This window comes from Camelus dromedarius, chromosome 13 (genome assembly GCF_036321535.1).
Source record: "Camelus dromedarius isolate mCamDro1 chromosome 13, mCamDro1.pat, whole genome shotgun sequence".
Lineage (NCBI taxonomy): Eukaryota > Metazoa > Chordata > Mammalia > Artiodactyla > Camelidae > Camelus > Camelus dromedarius.
The window spans coordinates 28,372,518-28,387,601 of record NC_087448.1 but is presented as its reverse complement, the minus strand read 5'-3'; the positions used below and the strand labels follow the sequence as shown (position 1 = coordinate 28,387,601).

The 15,084-nt window shown below is 38.8% G+C and overlaps 1 non-coding gene across 1 annotated transcript; it reads right to left on the bottom strand.

The window, feature by feature from the left end:
- Positions 1–14,659: 14,659 nt before the first annotated feature.
- TRNAG-ACC (transfer RNA glycine (anticodon ACC)) lies at positions 14,660–14,733 on the bottom strand. Its single transcript has one exon. It is a non-coding gene; the product is annotated as a tRNA-Gly (tRNA).
- Positions 14,734–15,084: the final 351 nt, after the last annotated feature.

Genomic DNA, 15,084 nt, shown 5'->3' with positions numbered 1-15,084 from the left:
GGCATGGGGTGGCTTTGGCATTAGCACACCATCCCGTGTCTTCCCCAAGCAGATATATGAAAGTTCTGTCAGACCAGTGGAAAAGGAGTCAGGCCTGACATGGCTAGGGTTTGAGAAGGGCTGCCCTACTGCTATTCTGGGGGACTAATTTTAGCCAGGGTTTTATTTTTTTCCCCAGCAAGCTGGACACACTCCAGTGATTCCAAGTCACTAGGCAAATCTGGAGGTTGAAGAAAGTGGTTGCCTCACCCACCTCCCTCTCCTGGAGAATTGTCAAGAACCAAGATTTCCCTGGAGCCAGAATCATTGCTGAGCAGAGTCCAGCCCTGCTGAGAAGCTGCGGAGGACATTTCCCCCGAAGGCCATGTCTCCTGCTTCCTGCTACCTGAATCACAGTTGTAGTTAAAAAGTCTGGCCCAATAAGATTAGAAAAATAAAGAGCCCCGCTTCAGAGCGTCTCTGTATGCAGTGTGAACATAACAGCTAGTAAGAAATTCTAGGTTTCCAACACGCCACTTCTGTGAAATCACAGTCTCATTGACTTTGTGCAATGTTCCACATCTTAGTGCAATCGTCTTTTGTACGAGTGTAAGATGAGAGTGTAACAGCTCAAGACTTACCATGCTACTCTGCTCTGTATCTCCTAGCTCAAAAGGCACACACACACACACACACACACACACACACACACACAAACACACCCCGCAACCACTATCAGTACCAGTGAAATTAAATGAGAGTAGCTCTCAGGAAGTAGATAAAGAGGCATACAATAGAGACTTTTTTTTTTAGAGTAAATGAGGCCAGGCAAATGGATTTTAAAATTCTGTTTCTATGACTGCACTACATTTATAAGCTGAAGGCATCGATAGTTGACATTGCTCATGGAATATCAAGGGAAAATTCTGCAAAGGAAGTATCTCTTCTCTTATTACCCAAATGTAAATTATATGTGCTCTTGAAGTATGCCCTTTATTTAATTTTAATGCATTTTAAATTTTAATATGGATTGCTCTACATGAATCACCCTTTTTGTTTTCAACACCATTAGCACACAAAAATTGAGGCAGGGTTTCTATTTTCTGGCAATTCAAAGTATTTTATGAGGTGTAGCACATAATATTGTGTCTTCCACAGAGGAAGGACTCGGTATCTGTTGAAGCAATTTCAATGTGATATGTTAGCTACAATCTACCATGAGTAGGTAATAACTTCCTATATTTCCAGCTTAAAATAATTTTTCTATTGTCATTCAGTTTAAAAAACAAAACCCTTGTGTTCTCAGTAAAATCAAGGCATGGTCCTATTAAAATAAATTGGCATCTCCCTCAAAGACTTATGCAGTCAGAGAGATTCAAAGTCAATTGTTCTAAGCCAAATTATTTTCTTATCCTGTAAAGACACTCTATAAGGTCTGAATTCTTTTCCATTTGGATAAATCCAGTGACTGAAGAACCTGTATTTGATGCATGGATTATTTAAGTTAGTGGACTAGGTAGAGTAGGAGACAAACATTACATTTCAAAGTATAAAACAAACCAAAAAAAAAAAAAAAAAAGCTTGGCTCATGTTTTGATTTACTTTTGACTTCGTAAAGGAAAAAAGACAAGTATATAAACAATCAAGATACAAGTTAGAATGTGAAAAATGTCAGACAAGAGCCCCGCCCCCACCCAATTGGGACAGAAGTTGAGAAAGCAAGGCTGGGGCAGGATGGAAGGCATCATGGGAAAAGTGGAGAATACAGCAGGAGCAAAGGCACAGTGGTAGGAGGGCTTACGGCAGTTGGGAGACCACAGCATGGTCTCATTTGATTAGATGAAGACACATAAAAAGGAGACGTTGGAAGATCAGGCTGAAGGATAGGTTGGAACTAGGTTAAGGAAGGTTTGAATCTTGGGTATAGGCAGAGACACCCTGTTAAATGTTGAATAACCAGATACGGGGTGGAGGGAAGGATTGTTGGATTTGTACTATTTACTATCTTCACATGAGGCCATTGCATATGGAATTAGGAAGGGATGGTGGCAGTCAGAGCTGAGCTGTGACAAGCTGGCTCCAACACACCAGTGGCTACGTGTTAGTTGAATCTAAGAGAAGGGAAAACTTGCAAAGGAAGACTATGGAAAAAAACAAACAAACACAAAAAGATCAAGACAGAACCCATAGATTGCCTGCATTTAAGGATAGTGAGGGCAATTTGGGGCCAGAGGAGGTGAGAGGAGCTAGAAGTTAGGAAAACAGGAGATCCAGATAAACAAGGCTCATAGAAGCCAAAGGAGGAGAAAGAATACCAAGAATGAAAAAAATCACTGCTGATTTTGGCAATTCAAAGAAATCCGGGGATTTTAAGAGAACAGCTTTAAAAAATTGGTAGTGCTTGAAGTCAGAATAAAATGGATTAAGAACTGAGTCAGTGGTCTGTGGATTTATATTTATTAGCAAACACCATTGGGTCATATTCAAGCAATTCCATTATCTGAAGGGAAAACTGTATAAGGAATTAAAAGCAACATACAAATTAGTCCAAAAGAGCAAAGTTAAAAACTTCACAACCAAGATTTTGGCAAACTCTCACAACTCAGCTGGTTTGAGATGCTTCAGTGACTTTCACATTCTCCTCCATTTCTTGAATTTGTCCATTCAGAGAAAGCCTCTTGAAGGCTTATCCATGAGCAATTAGGTGTGATGTATGAGGATTCTTTTTTTTTTTTTTTTTGGTCTAATCTCACACTGAAAAGAATTTTCAAAATGACTAAATCTGGAAAGTCCATTTAACTCTTACAAGACCCTTCGGCACTGCCCACAGATAACCTCCCTCGCTTTCTCCTGTTGCCCTCCCCTTTACCTACTCATCTGTCTTTTTAAAAGCCAAGAGCACAGGAACCTCAGCCTTCTACAAGAATTCTCCAAATCTAGCTTTGGGCCACAGAGTCATTCAAAGACATCAGATCCTTCTCAGGCCCTGTACCTAGAGGGTTCATAGGTTTATTTTACAAACTAAGACATTTTGGAGAGTGAAAGAGTATGTATTAGTAATTACATTAAAAGGATATACTTACCTGAACTTTATGCCATGAGAATGCTTGCCAGGTAAAATACAGGACACCTAGTTAAATTTGAATTTTATATAGACAATGGATGATTTTTCAGTATAAGCAATTTTCAAAAATTTCACACACATGATTGTGTATCATCCTATAATAACACTTCTTCCCTTACTCCTATCTGGCCCATCCCCCATTCCCTCTCCCTACTGGTAACCACTGGTTTGTTCTCTATATCAGCACGTCTGCTTCTTTTTGGTTTTATTCACTAGTTTGTTGTACTTTCTAGATTCTACATATAAGTGAAATCATACAGTATTTGTCTTTCTCTGTCTGATTTAGTTCACTTAGCATAACGCCCTCCAAGTCTAACCATGTTGCAGCCAGTGGCAGAATTTCATTCTCTTTTATGGCTGAGTAGTATTTCCTTGTATGTGTTTGTGTATGTATATGTGTGTGTGTGTGTATACACATACCATGTCTTCTTTATCCATTCATCTGCTGGTGGACACTTAGGTTAAAGAAGAATTTTCTCTTACATGTAAAAAAATAAACAGGCAGAAGTGAACATGCTTAAAACTTGGAATTTTGATGAAACCTTCTGAGTGATAATTGCATTTATAGTGGCTCAGTTATAAGATGCATGAGAGTAAGGATCATATCCAACTTGCCCACCCAGTGCTTTATATGGTGCCCAACACTTAGAAATCACTTACTAATATGTTGAATAAATGTCCTGTGGGCACACATAGGATATATATTTACCCTGAAGTGGCATTAGAATTAAATGAAGGACACATTTCAAGAGCAATTATCATTTCTGTTTGAGTAATGAGATCAAATGGCAAAGATCTACCATAAGATTACCATAGATTATATTATGCAATATGCATAATATATATATGTATAATGTATATTATAGAATCTGTATATATGCATATTATGTAGTGTTGTGCATGTTCCCTTCTTCTTCAGCTGGTGAATATATATGATCCGAATTGCAGTAAATTTCCACATCTCAATGCTCTGTGCTCACCTCCTGATAATCAATAGATCCTGACTTTTCCACAGGTTCCCTTCCCTAAATCTCTCTCAGAAGTCTTAAGAGTGCTGTGTATAAGTCAAGTCTCCTGCACCGCCTTGTTGGTGTCAGACACGTCTTTTGCCCTCAAAGTCCCAGGATGGGGACACATGTGGGAAACTCCAATGCTGGAGGTTGTGGCTGTCACTCCACATCTTTCTCACTGTCACTTTACTGCTTTTGGACATGGTGTCACTGCTGCCTCTCTCCTCTGGACTAATAACTCTCACACTGAGACCAGACTTTTGATGACTGGCTCCCACAGCAGAGTGGCTTAGGTTCCAGTGGCTTAATTCTTTGTTACATCACTCAGGAGCTCCAGGGATGAGAGGCACCAGGTCAGTGGTGGCCGCACACAATCCTAGACTCTCTGGCATAGGGTATGGGAGTCAATAATGTTCTGTCTACTTCCAGGGTCCCATTTTTTCCTGCCTGGAGGGGAAGGGGCATTGCTTTACACACATCAGTCTAACCCTGACCCCAAATACTGTCAGGATCTTTCCCAGGGGATCTTGGGCCCCATGCAAATCCAAATCCTTAGACTTCTGCTTCTGTGGTTCTATATAATATGTGACAATTACAAGGCCTATCTGCCCAGTACACACAAGGGACATCTATTTGTCTAATGTTGCAGAGGCAGTGAGACGGGTCCTCAGCCGGCATTGGAGAAGGATGAGCAAAAATCTGTGTTAAATGTTTAACTTCTGAAAACTTCTTTTTTGTATCAGCTATTCTGCCCTTGATTTGTACTATGTAATTTTTCCTTAATTTTTTACTATGTAACTTTTTCTATTTTCAGACCTTTTCACAAAAGAACCATCCCAGGTGAGAGACCAAGGGGTTTCTTGTTCTCCAATCCAGCCAAATCAGGGATTTACTCAGGAATCAATGCAAATGCAGGCATTTTGTCTTCTGACAAATGAAATATGATTTACAGGCTCTTCAAAAACCCTAAACTATTTTTTTGGTCAACTAATCTTTGACAAAGGAGGCAAGAATAGACAATGGAATAAAGACAGGCTCTTCAGCAAATGGTGTTGGGAAAACTGGACAGCAGCATGTAAAGCAATGAAGCTAGAACACTTCCTTACACCGTACACAAAAATAAACTCAAAACGGGTCAAAGACTTAAACATAAGACAGGATACAATAAACATTCTAGAAGAAAATATAGGCAAAACATTATCTGACATACACCTAGAACAGTCTACTCAAGCAATAGAAATAAAAGCAAGAATAAACAAATGGGACCTAATGAAACTTACAAGCTTCTGCACAGCAAAGGAAACCATAAGTAAAACAAAAAGACAACCTACGGAATGGGAGAAAATTTTTGCAAATGAAACCGACAAAGTCTTGATCTCCAGAATATATAAGCAGCTCATATGACTTAATAAGAAACAACCAAACAACCCAGTCTAAAAATGGGCAAAAGACCTAAACAAGTAATTCTCCAAGGAAGATATAGAAATGATCAATAGGCACATGAAAAAATGCTCAACATTACTAATTATCAAAGAAATGCAAATCAAAACTACAATGAGGTATCACCTCACACCAGTCAGAATGGCCATCATTCAAAAATCCACAAATGACAAATGCTGGAGAGGCTGTGGAGAAAGAGGAGCCCTCCTACACTGCTGGTGGGAATGCAATTTGGTGCAGCCACTGTGGAAAACAGTATGGAGATTCCTCAAAAGACTAGGAATAGACTTACTGTATGATCCAGGAATTCTGCTCTTGGGCATATATCCAGAAGGAACCCTACTTCAGGATGACACCGGCACCCCAATGTTCATAGCAGCACTATTTACAATAGCCAAGACATGGAAACAACCTCAATGTCCATCGACAGATGACTGGATAAAGAAGAGGTGGTATATTTATACAATGGAATACTACTCAGCCATAAAACCCGACAACATAACACCATTTCCAGCAACATGGATGCTCCTGGAGAATGTCATTCTAAGTGAAGTAAGCCAGAAAGAGAAAGAAAAATACCATATGAGATCGCTCATATGTGGAATCTAAAAAAAAAAAACAACAAAAAAACACAAACAAAGCATAAATACAAAACAGAAATAGACTCATAGACATAGAATACAAACCTGTGGTTGCCAAGGGGGCGGAGGGTGGGAAGGGATAGATGGGATTTCAAAATTGTAGAATAGATAAACAAGATTATATTGTATAGCACAGGGAAACATATACAAGATCTTACGGTAGCTCACAGAGAAAAAAATGTGACAATGAATATATATATGTTCATGTATAACTGAAAGATTGTGCTCTACACTGGAATTTGATACAACATTGTAAAATGATTATAAATCAATAAAAATGTTTAAAAAATATAAACTATTTTAATGAATTATTTCTTATTTATACAACTTATTTAAAAATTTATCGTGAACATTTCATGGCTAATCAACACCAACTCAAAATGGCACCAAAATAACCCTTTTCTGCTATAATTACATAATACTCAGTTTTATGTTGTATATTTTTAGATTTTCTTGGCTCAATATATTAATGACACATATATAGGTATATAATATATATGTTTTCCTTTTTCTAAATATGGACTAAACTGAATGATTGTAATAATGTTATTAAATGCTCACCCATAATGCCAATGTTAAACAGTGATTTTCATGATACACTATGTGTATGTTTTCTGGTGAGAGAACTGTATCTAAGAAGAGATAGAGCATAGTTGCTTGTTTCTGAATGATGCTTGAAGACACAACAGATTCTTTTTCAAGACTGGATCATGAATTTCAAGTGTACCATGAGTTGAAAGCGATACCTTTGTCTTAGTGGGAAGCTTATTTTCATTTTGTAAAAGAAAAAAAGGTTTTGGCATTCTCAAGTTTTAAGGTAGCCAGACATGGTGGAAATAACACTGGTTTGGAGCCAGTAGTCCTGGGTAATCATCTCCAGCAATGACAAACTGTGAACTTGGGCACGTGACTGATCACTCTGAATTTCAATTTGCTCCTTTGTAAACTGAAAGGTTACAAGGACTAAAAGAGCTAAGGCAGGACTCACGGCCCTAAGAAAGAGAACATGTGCTTTTGACTAAATAACCAACTTTTCCTCAAATTTGTCTAATAGTGTTTATTTCCTGTAAGTATTACTCCACCCTTCCTCATTGGCTGTCAATTGTCCTATCCTCTTGTTATGCCTTCTCAGATCAGCCCGTAAACTATGTGGGGCCAGCTCAAGAACACAACTGGAAACCCGTACGCCATATGTTAAAGTATTTATGAGCTGTACATCAAGCTAACACACTGCTAAATTAAATAGATGTTGTCTTCCAACTGGATAAATCTACATTCACAATGGCCCTGAAGGCTAGTTTGACATTAGAATTCTCAGACTCTTTGGGTCATGTGTTGGGTTGAGGAGAGCTGGCCCCAGCCTTGGCCCTTGGTCTCTCAGCTTTTCCCTTTGACTCCCAGCTTCCACCCACACCAGGAGGATTCTCATTCATATTTGTATGGGTCCATCAGCTCACCCCCCACCAAGCTGCTTCCACACTCGCCAGTCACTTCTTGACCACAAGTTGGACCTACTGATGTGTGCACCAGAGGATGGATTCACTCTGTCCTCAGGAGGATAGACCAGCTGAGGGGACACAAAGGCCCTGGGGACAGGTTCAGGGCCATGAGGGCAGCCAATTCTGGGATCCCAAGTACCTAGAGCATGGTCTAGATGTGGAGGTGGGCACGGGACAGCCTCCTGGGGGGATACATACCCTAGTTCCATGAACTTGTCATTCTATGGGAAAGGGGACAGGAGAGAGCCAAGGCAGGCTCCTCAAAAGCACAGAGCCCAGGATGGAGGTCTTCTATTCAGATCTAAAGGCAGCAATTTTCCAGCTCTTATTTAAATACTTAGATACTGTATTTTCAAAAAATGAGCTCTAAGGAGTCATGTACTGTGACTCTCCAAGACTTCTAACCATGGAACACTGCATGAGTGTGTGAGTGTGTGTGTGTCTCTCTGTGTGTATGAGTGTGCCTGTGCGTGTGTCTGTGCGTGTGTACACCTGTGTGTGGACCACCTCCGTAGAACAGGGTTTGGCAAAAGCTGTTCTAATCTTTAATGTCATATACTAGTTATTTCTTTTCTTTCAACTACCTCTTATATGTAGAGGATTCTGTCTTCACCTGCTTTTATTTTCTTGTTCTCTACTCTTGCTACACAGATGACTTTTTTCCATGTCTAAGATTTTCATTATTAGCGATGTTCCAAAGATTCTCAACTCTCCATCTCTCATCTCTCTCCTGAGCTCCAAACTCCTGACCTAATATCTCCACCTGGATACACAAATTCCACATGTCAAAAACCCAACCCATCATCTCCCTCTAGTCCTATCTATCCCAACCTACTCCTCTAGTGACTTCCTTCTCTCTGTAAATGTTTCACCCTCTGACATTGTTTCCCAGCTGCCCTGGCCAGAATCCCAGAGGCATCTTTAATTCTTTTCCTGATCTCACCTCCTCTCCAATTTATCTCCACATTTTGTTGATTTTGTCTCCTTGGTATTTCTCCGGACTCTCAGATATACGCATTTTCAAGGTTTGTAATCATTTCTTGCCTAGATTCTTGCAATTTCTCATTTCCCTAGTCTTTCTTTTACATTTTCAATGAGAGTATTCCTTTTTAAATGCTAGGTAGTTATAAAAACCAAGGAAGCTTTTTATGTATTGATATGGAAAGACCTCCAAGATGTACTATTAAATTAAAAAAAAAAAGTTAAGTGAAGATCTGAGCATAGATCTTAATTTTAATGTAAGAAAGGAGGAAATAAGAATATATATTTATATTGATTTGTGTTTGCAAGCAACTGATCAAAGTGGCTATCTGTCTCATAGGAGCATTTGGGATGAATATTTCCAGATAGGGATGGATATGAGATAATTCATTGTATACCTTGTTGATAGCTTTGAATTTTGAAAATGTGAGCATACTAAATTCAAAAATTAAAATTAAAAAATTTATCAAAAATTTAAAATATATTTAAAACTATATTTTATAGTATTACATAATTATTACATGATAAAATATATAATAAATAAGAGTGGAAAAATTAAAGAATGAAAAACTAAGAACATTATGTCAGAGCATGCAATTTCTTTACTTAAAATATTTCTTGGGTCCACTATTACCTTCAGTACCAAGTGAAAACCAGTTAAAGTGGCATCCAGATCCTTCTAGGACATGGACTTTGCCCACTTCCACAGCCACATTTCTCTCTGCACCCTAACACAGCCCCATTCTCTGGCCTATTGAACGATCTGATCATTCATGTCACATATCAGTCTTCCATGCCCATATGTTTCCACTACTTGGAATCCCATCCCACCCAACTCAGTCTGCCTGTTCAATCCAACTCAACCTTCAAGACTTGGTTCAAACACCTCCTTTGCTCCCCCTATGTTTAATCAAGTGACCCCCATTTCACCTTCTTTATCACTCTAGGCCTTTCTTATTACACTCCCCTGTTTGCACTATATTGTCTTAAATGACTCTTGGTCTAGGTTATGCATATATTAAAGATGAAGACTATTTTATATTCACCTCTCTATCTGAGACACACAGCATAGGGCCTGACTTAGTGCTTGTTAAATTAATCTCAACGTGGAAAATGAATGAAAAATACGTGAGTAAGCAAATGAATGGAGAAGGATATTTATAATGCATTCATCTCTCCTGTAGGACCCTGCTGTGGACCAGATCAAGCACAGGAAGGAAGGATATTATTTTGCATCTGACTGTTCAGTGCACCTGACTTAAGAGTCTTGATTTAGGTTCTGCTTCTACCTTTGATTCATGTTGGTGCCAATTCCTCATACCTAAATGAGAACTATCCTTTGAAAAGTAGTCCCAAGTGTTTTCTACCCTGACCTGAATAGTTTTGCTTTATATTTTCATTTCGTTTCAGCTTTCTGAGAAAGGGTCAATTTTTGTAACAATCTTTCCAAGTTTTCCCTGAAATAATTTTTGTTGAGGGAGATTACAAAACTCACATCTCAGTGCTAGGGTTCATCCTTGGAATAGGAAGACAGAATAAAGACAAAAAAATGTGAAGTTTTTTTTTATTTCCTTCATGAATAATACTCATGTGTAATGATCAAACAGAGCATTTCATACTCTACATAAAACTACCAAAAAGAAAAGGGCAGTTCATCATTCTGGGAATTGAGATTTAAATACTTCCATAGGTCATAGAACAAGTATCCTTCTAAAATTAGGAATTTCTTTTTTAAGTCTTGAGAATGTATTTTAATCACTTTTGGGATGAACTTCCTCGGAAAGACATGATTTCTCCAGATAATTCCCCAAAACTTAATTTTGATTAGCCAAATCTAATGAAAAAGAGATGAATAACTGATCATTCAGGCCAGATTCTAAGTAATTTGAATTCACAAGGAGTGGCGAGTTATTCTGGAACTCTGAGCAATGTCAGGCCCGCTCATCTGCTTCCCAAGCACCAAATCCTTGATACGGAGCTGCCCCAAGGGCTCTGTGGTGATGGTTGCTGCTCAAGTCTTGTGGTGGAAAAAGCCCCAGGGACTAAGCCCCAGGCCTCTGGCTTCCTTTTATAAGGATCTTGTTTCACTGGATACAGTTTTCTACTTTGATGTACTCTATTTATCTGGGCTCTGGGCCCATCAATACTGCAAGTTCATAAAGATTTTAATATTAAAGGGGATTCTGTTCACCAACTCCACTGAGAAAATTATTCTCTTCAACCCAACTACTTGAATTCCATTGCTTGTTTTTTGCCTTTTAGGTAAAGTCTCATGCTTTGCCTCCCATTGTTTTGGGGCCAGGTGAATAAATTTGATTAAATCACAGTTTCAGAAACATTTAAAACTAAATTAGAGGACACGCACTCCGAAAGATGTCTTAGTATTAGGGTTTACAACTTGAGACTGAAGCAACCCAAAATCAAATAACTTGCCAAAGCCACTAAATAAATCTTTGTCAGTGTTACACTTTAGAAGGTTGGACATTTCTGTGCCCATTAATGTTGTGTTTAAGCTCAAACACATTTCTCTCTCTTTCTCCACACACACACAAGCACGCACACACCTCTACATTATATTGTATACAAGAAGAATATATTTTGTTATCTAGTATGAGCTGAGCTAAAAATACTAACTTTATGTTCTTAAATGTCAGAGTCCTCAGGGACATGAAACTCACAGTCTTAGTATTTAAATCTTTTTCTCAAGGGTAATTTTAATATCGATGTTGGTGTCCATGAAAGGCATCAGAAAAACAGATACAATGCCCCATTTCTTCTATTTATGCACAGAATAGCTATTAGGCTCTTGCTACCACTTACCTTTCTGGTAAAATCTAGAGCTTTTGGGGCATTTCGGTACCCTCTGTTTGGGGGATTATCTGTGTTTCCATAAAGGTGCATGTTTGGGTGGGGGGCTTTGGACTAAGAAATTAGTGCATTTTCAGTAGTATTTCTAACTAGCTCCTCCCTGGGCACAGAAGCCATGATGACTGGACAGATGACAAGCCTGTTTGTTGCATAACCTTTACCCTTTGCCAAGGAGCAACGCAGCCTCACTCTCTCATCCCAAATCCCTGGGCTGGTGCTGGGGTGTACCTGTCTGTGTGATTTGGTTATAGGTCCCTTCTCTGTATTTCAGCACAGTTGGATTGCAATCAGTGATTTATTAAGAATTCATCCAGTAGCTCATTATAAACCTCATCTGTAATACTGTCGTGGGCTATCACTTGAGTGGATCGATCTCGTAAGAAAACATTTATTCGGTCCTCTCTGGCAACATCTGTCAAGTTCAGGCTCCCTGTCCTTGGGTGTGATATTGCTGCTCCAGGCCAAGATAACATGGATTGGAAGAGGTGTAAATCTGACAGCCAGGACTCAAGGAAAGAAGGGAAATGAACATGCATAATAGGTTTGTTTTGAGGGAAGATAGGAATAGTCATAATGAGCCCCCAAAAGGACATCTACTTAGAAGCATATTTGAAATCTGGCATGTAAGGAGAGGTCTAGAGTTAAATATAACTTTGTTGCATTATCCAAGTGTCGATTTGTGAGGCAGTTTTAAGAACTAAATGAAAAGCTTTTCATAAAACAGTGATTAGAATATAGAATCATTAATTTTCCCTTTGCATTCCATTGAATTATTTAGTTCCCCTGCTGTGGTTCGGCAGTGTTGATACCTAAATACAGAATATACATCCATTCAAACACAATAAAAGGGCATTATTGATGCCTTAGCCTAGAAATTTGCTAGTTTTATTAATACCCCAAACCTTTCTTTTCAAACTTGTACTATGTAGTGAGATTGCACTCCAAATAAAATTGCATGGAAGAGGTGTAAGATATTTAAAAGGACATGATACTGCTTCACATGACATGAAAAGCTTTGACTTACAACTGAGGACAAGAAACAATGGGGGAATTTTTTTGGCAGCAAAAAATCAAGTAATGAAGAAATCTATAGTAACCTTCCCTCAGTGGTTGCCACCATGAGCATTGGTCAACCCAAGCCCTAAGCATTCCCCTAGAATGAAGAGCAGGATTGACAGCGCTCTTTATAAGTGGAAACCTTGCAGAGAAGAGAGTCAACTTGGAATTATGAGCACCGACCAGCTTTTTGGTGGGCAGCCAAAAGCCATCTTGTTGGAAATGCCCACATCTTTCCCAAACCATTTGGCTTACCTCCTGACATAATTGTATCTGAAAGAGAAATATTTAAATGGGCTGGAGGGAGGGTAATGGGAGGATTTCAATTACCAAGGTGCATACTGGATTACTTTAAATGGCATAGATGGGCCTTAAGGCAAACTCGCAATCAGGCCCAGTGGAGTTTTCCGACGCAATAAACACCCAGCCTCTCTGAAGGGAAGGTAACACCATGTGCTCTTAGGTAATGTAAAAGAAAGGTTACAAGTCAAAGTGCAATTTGAGAGAAATCCATCAGGAAGTACAAATCATAATTTCAAACGTGGAATAAGGCCAAAATGATTGTGCACGCTGCAATAATGGTCAAGGGGATTTGGGTGAGTTTGAAATAATATAAATGATTTTAAAAATTCATGTCAGTATACCCTGAGAAATACGTGGAGGCACCAATAAATGGCGGTTCCAAAGTTTTAGAGCAAAATGTAATATCTCGAATATCCAGCCAATAAAAAAAAAAAAAATCAGTCCCTTTGCCTTTAAACACTTAAATAAAATAGACTAGAGCTTAGCGCTAAATTCTTGTTTTACAGTCCTGCTCTCACATCGCCGGCTGCGTGTGAGCACAGCCTCCTTATTGGGTGCGGAGGGGTTTGGGTGGTTCCCTGGCCAGTCACAGAGCCAACTGGAGCTGCCTAGCCATGCGGTTCTCTTTCATTGACTTACTGTTGTCCTGTTCTTTGCTTTTCTGGCCTCTTTGCTTTCTTCTCACACAGATTCTCTCCTAGAACACCTCCTAAATTTGTCTTCCTCCTCCTCTTCCCACCTAAAACCCTCCCTCAGACCTTTTCCTCTATGGAAGCATCACATTCATTTCTGCCCCGCTGCCAAAGCCCAAGGGACTAGGTGAGCATCTTCCAAACTCTTCCTTATTTCCTCTTTCAAGTCACACCTTGTGTTCTACCTACTAAGCTCCTTGACGTCTTAGTCAAGTCAGTCAGGTACCACATGTGCATTTTATATATGATTTTCTGAAAAGGGGTGTTAATAGACAAGACCACTCTAAAACAGCCTCCACATGGAAAGAACAAGAATTAAAATAATGTGATGGTACAGAAATGGGCCTCTGTGTTGATGGCACTGTAAAAGAGGGCAGAAAGGGACTCTAATGAATTTTGAAATGTCACATAGCTAACATTTACTGATCGCTTACCATGTGCTGGGTACAGAATTGACTGGTTTCATTGCCCCAGTTAACTGATGAGGACACCATTAGGGATGAAGGAGCTGAAAATTGAAGTGACTCTCCCAAGACCAGCTAGAGCTGCAGCTAATGTTAAATCCAGGCCATTGGGCTCCAGAGCCATATCTTAACCTTTACACTCTACTGCCTCTGAAAAATGAAGTTGAATAAAGCAGTTGGGAAAGTAATCATTAACTCAGAAGTATTTGGGGTATAATTAGCTTTATGGTATTTTATACCATAAGTCAAAAGGCACCAAGGAAAGTGTTACTTTTTTTTTAAGCTATGGAAAAACACCAGAAACCACAATATAAAATTTATTTCAACTCTGGAGGAATGACAATTTTCTAACTAGTGAACAACACAAAATATTACAGAGGCAAAGTCACACATTTGTCCACCACTTATTACATATGATAGTATTGACTTTTAAGCTTCATAATAATTAAAAACAATAAAACTTTAGAGACCAACAGAAGAAGAAAAAGTTTTTGATAAAATATTAACAGATTGACAGAATTCATGCCTCCAATGTATAAAAAATTTTTGAAGGGTGGAGGTAATTAGGTTTATTTATTTATCTATTTATTTATTTTTTTTAATGGAGGTACTGGGGATTGAACTCAGGACCTCCTGCACGGTAAGCATGCGCTCTACCACTGAGCTATACCCTTCCCCCTTAATGAACCTTAATATTTATCAAAATACAAAGATTCAAATAGCTAAATTGGCAAAGATGGTTTGCACAAGAGAAGATACAAATAATAGTGAATAAATTCATACTAGCCAGGCCACATAACACAGTATTAAAAAAATATTTATTTAAATTCATTTTATTGTAAAAAGGGTATAGAAAAATTAAATATGCTACAAAGTCCAATTAGAATGATGAAGAGATTTGAAGCAATTTCACATGAGGAATGGTGAGTGGTGAGGCTATTGGAGAAAGAAGAGTTGGGGGCCTTGGAAAGTGGCAGGAGATGATGCCCAGATCACAGGGACTGCCAGACCTTGAACTTTGAAAAAG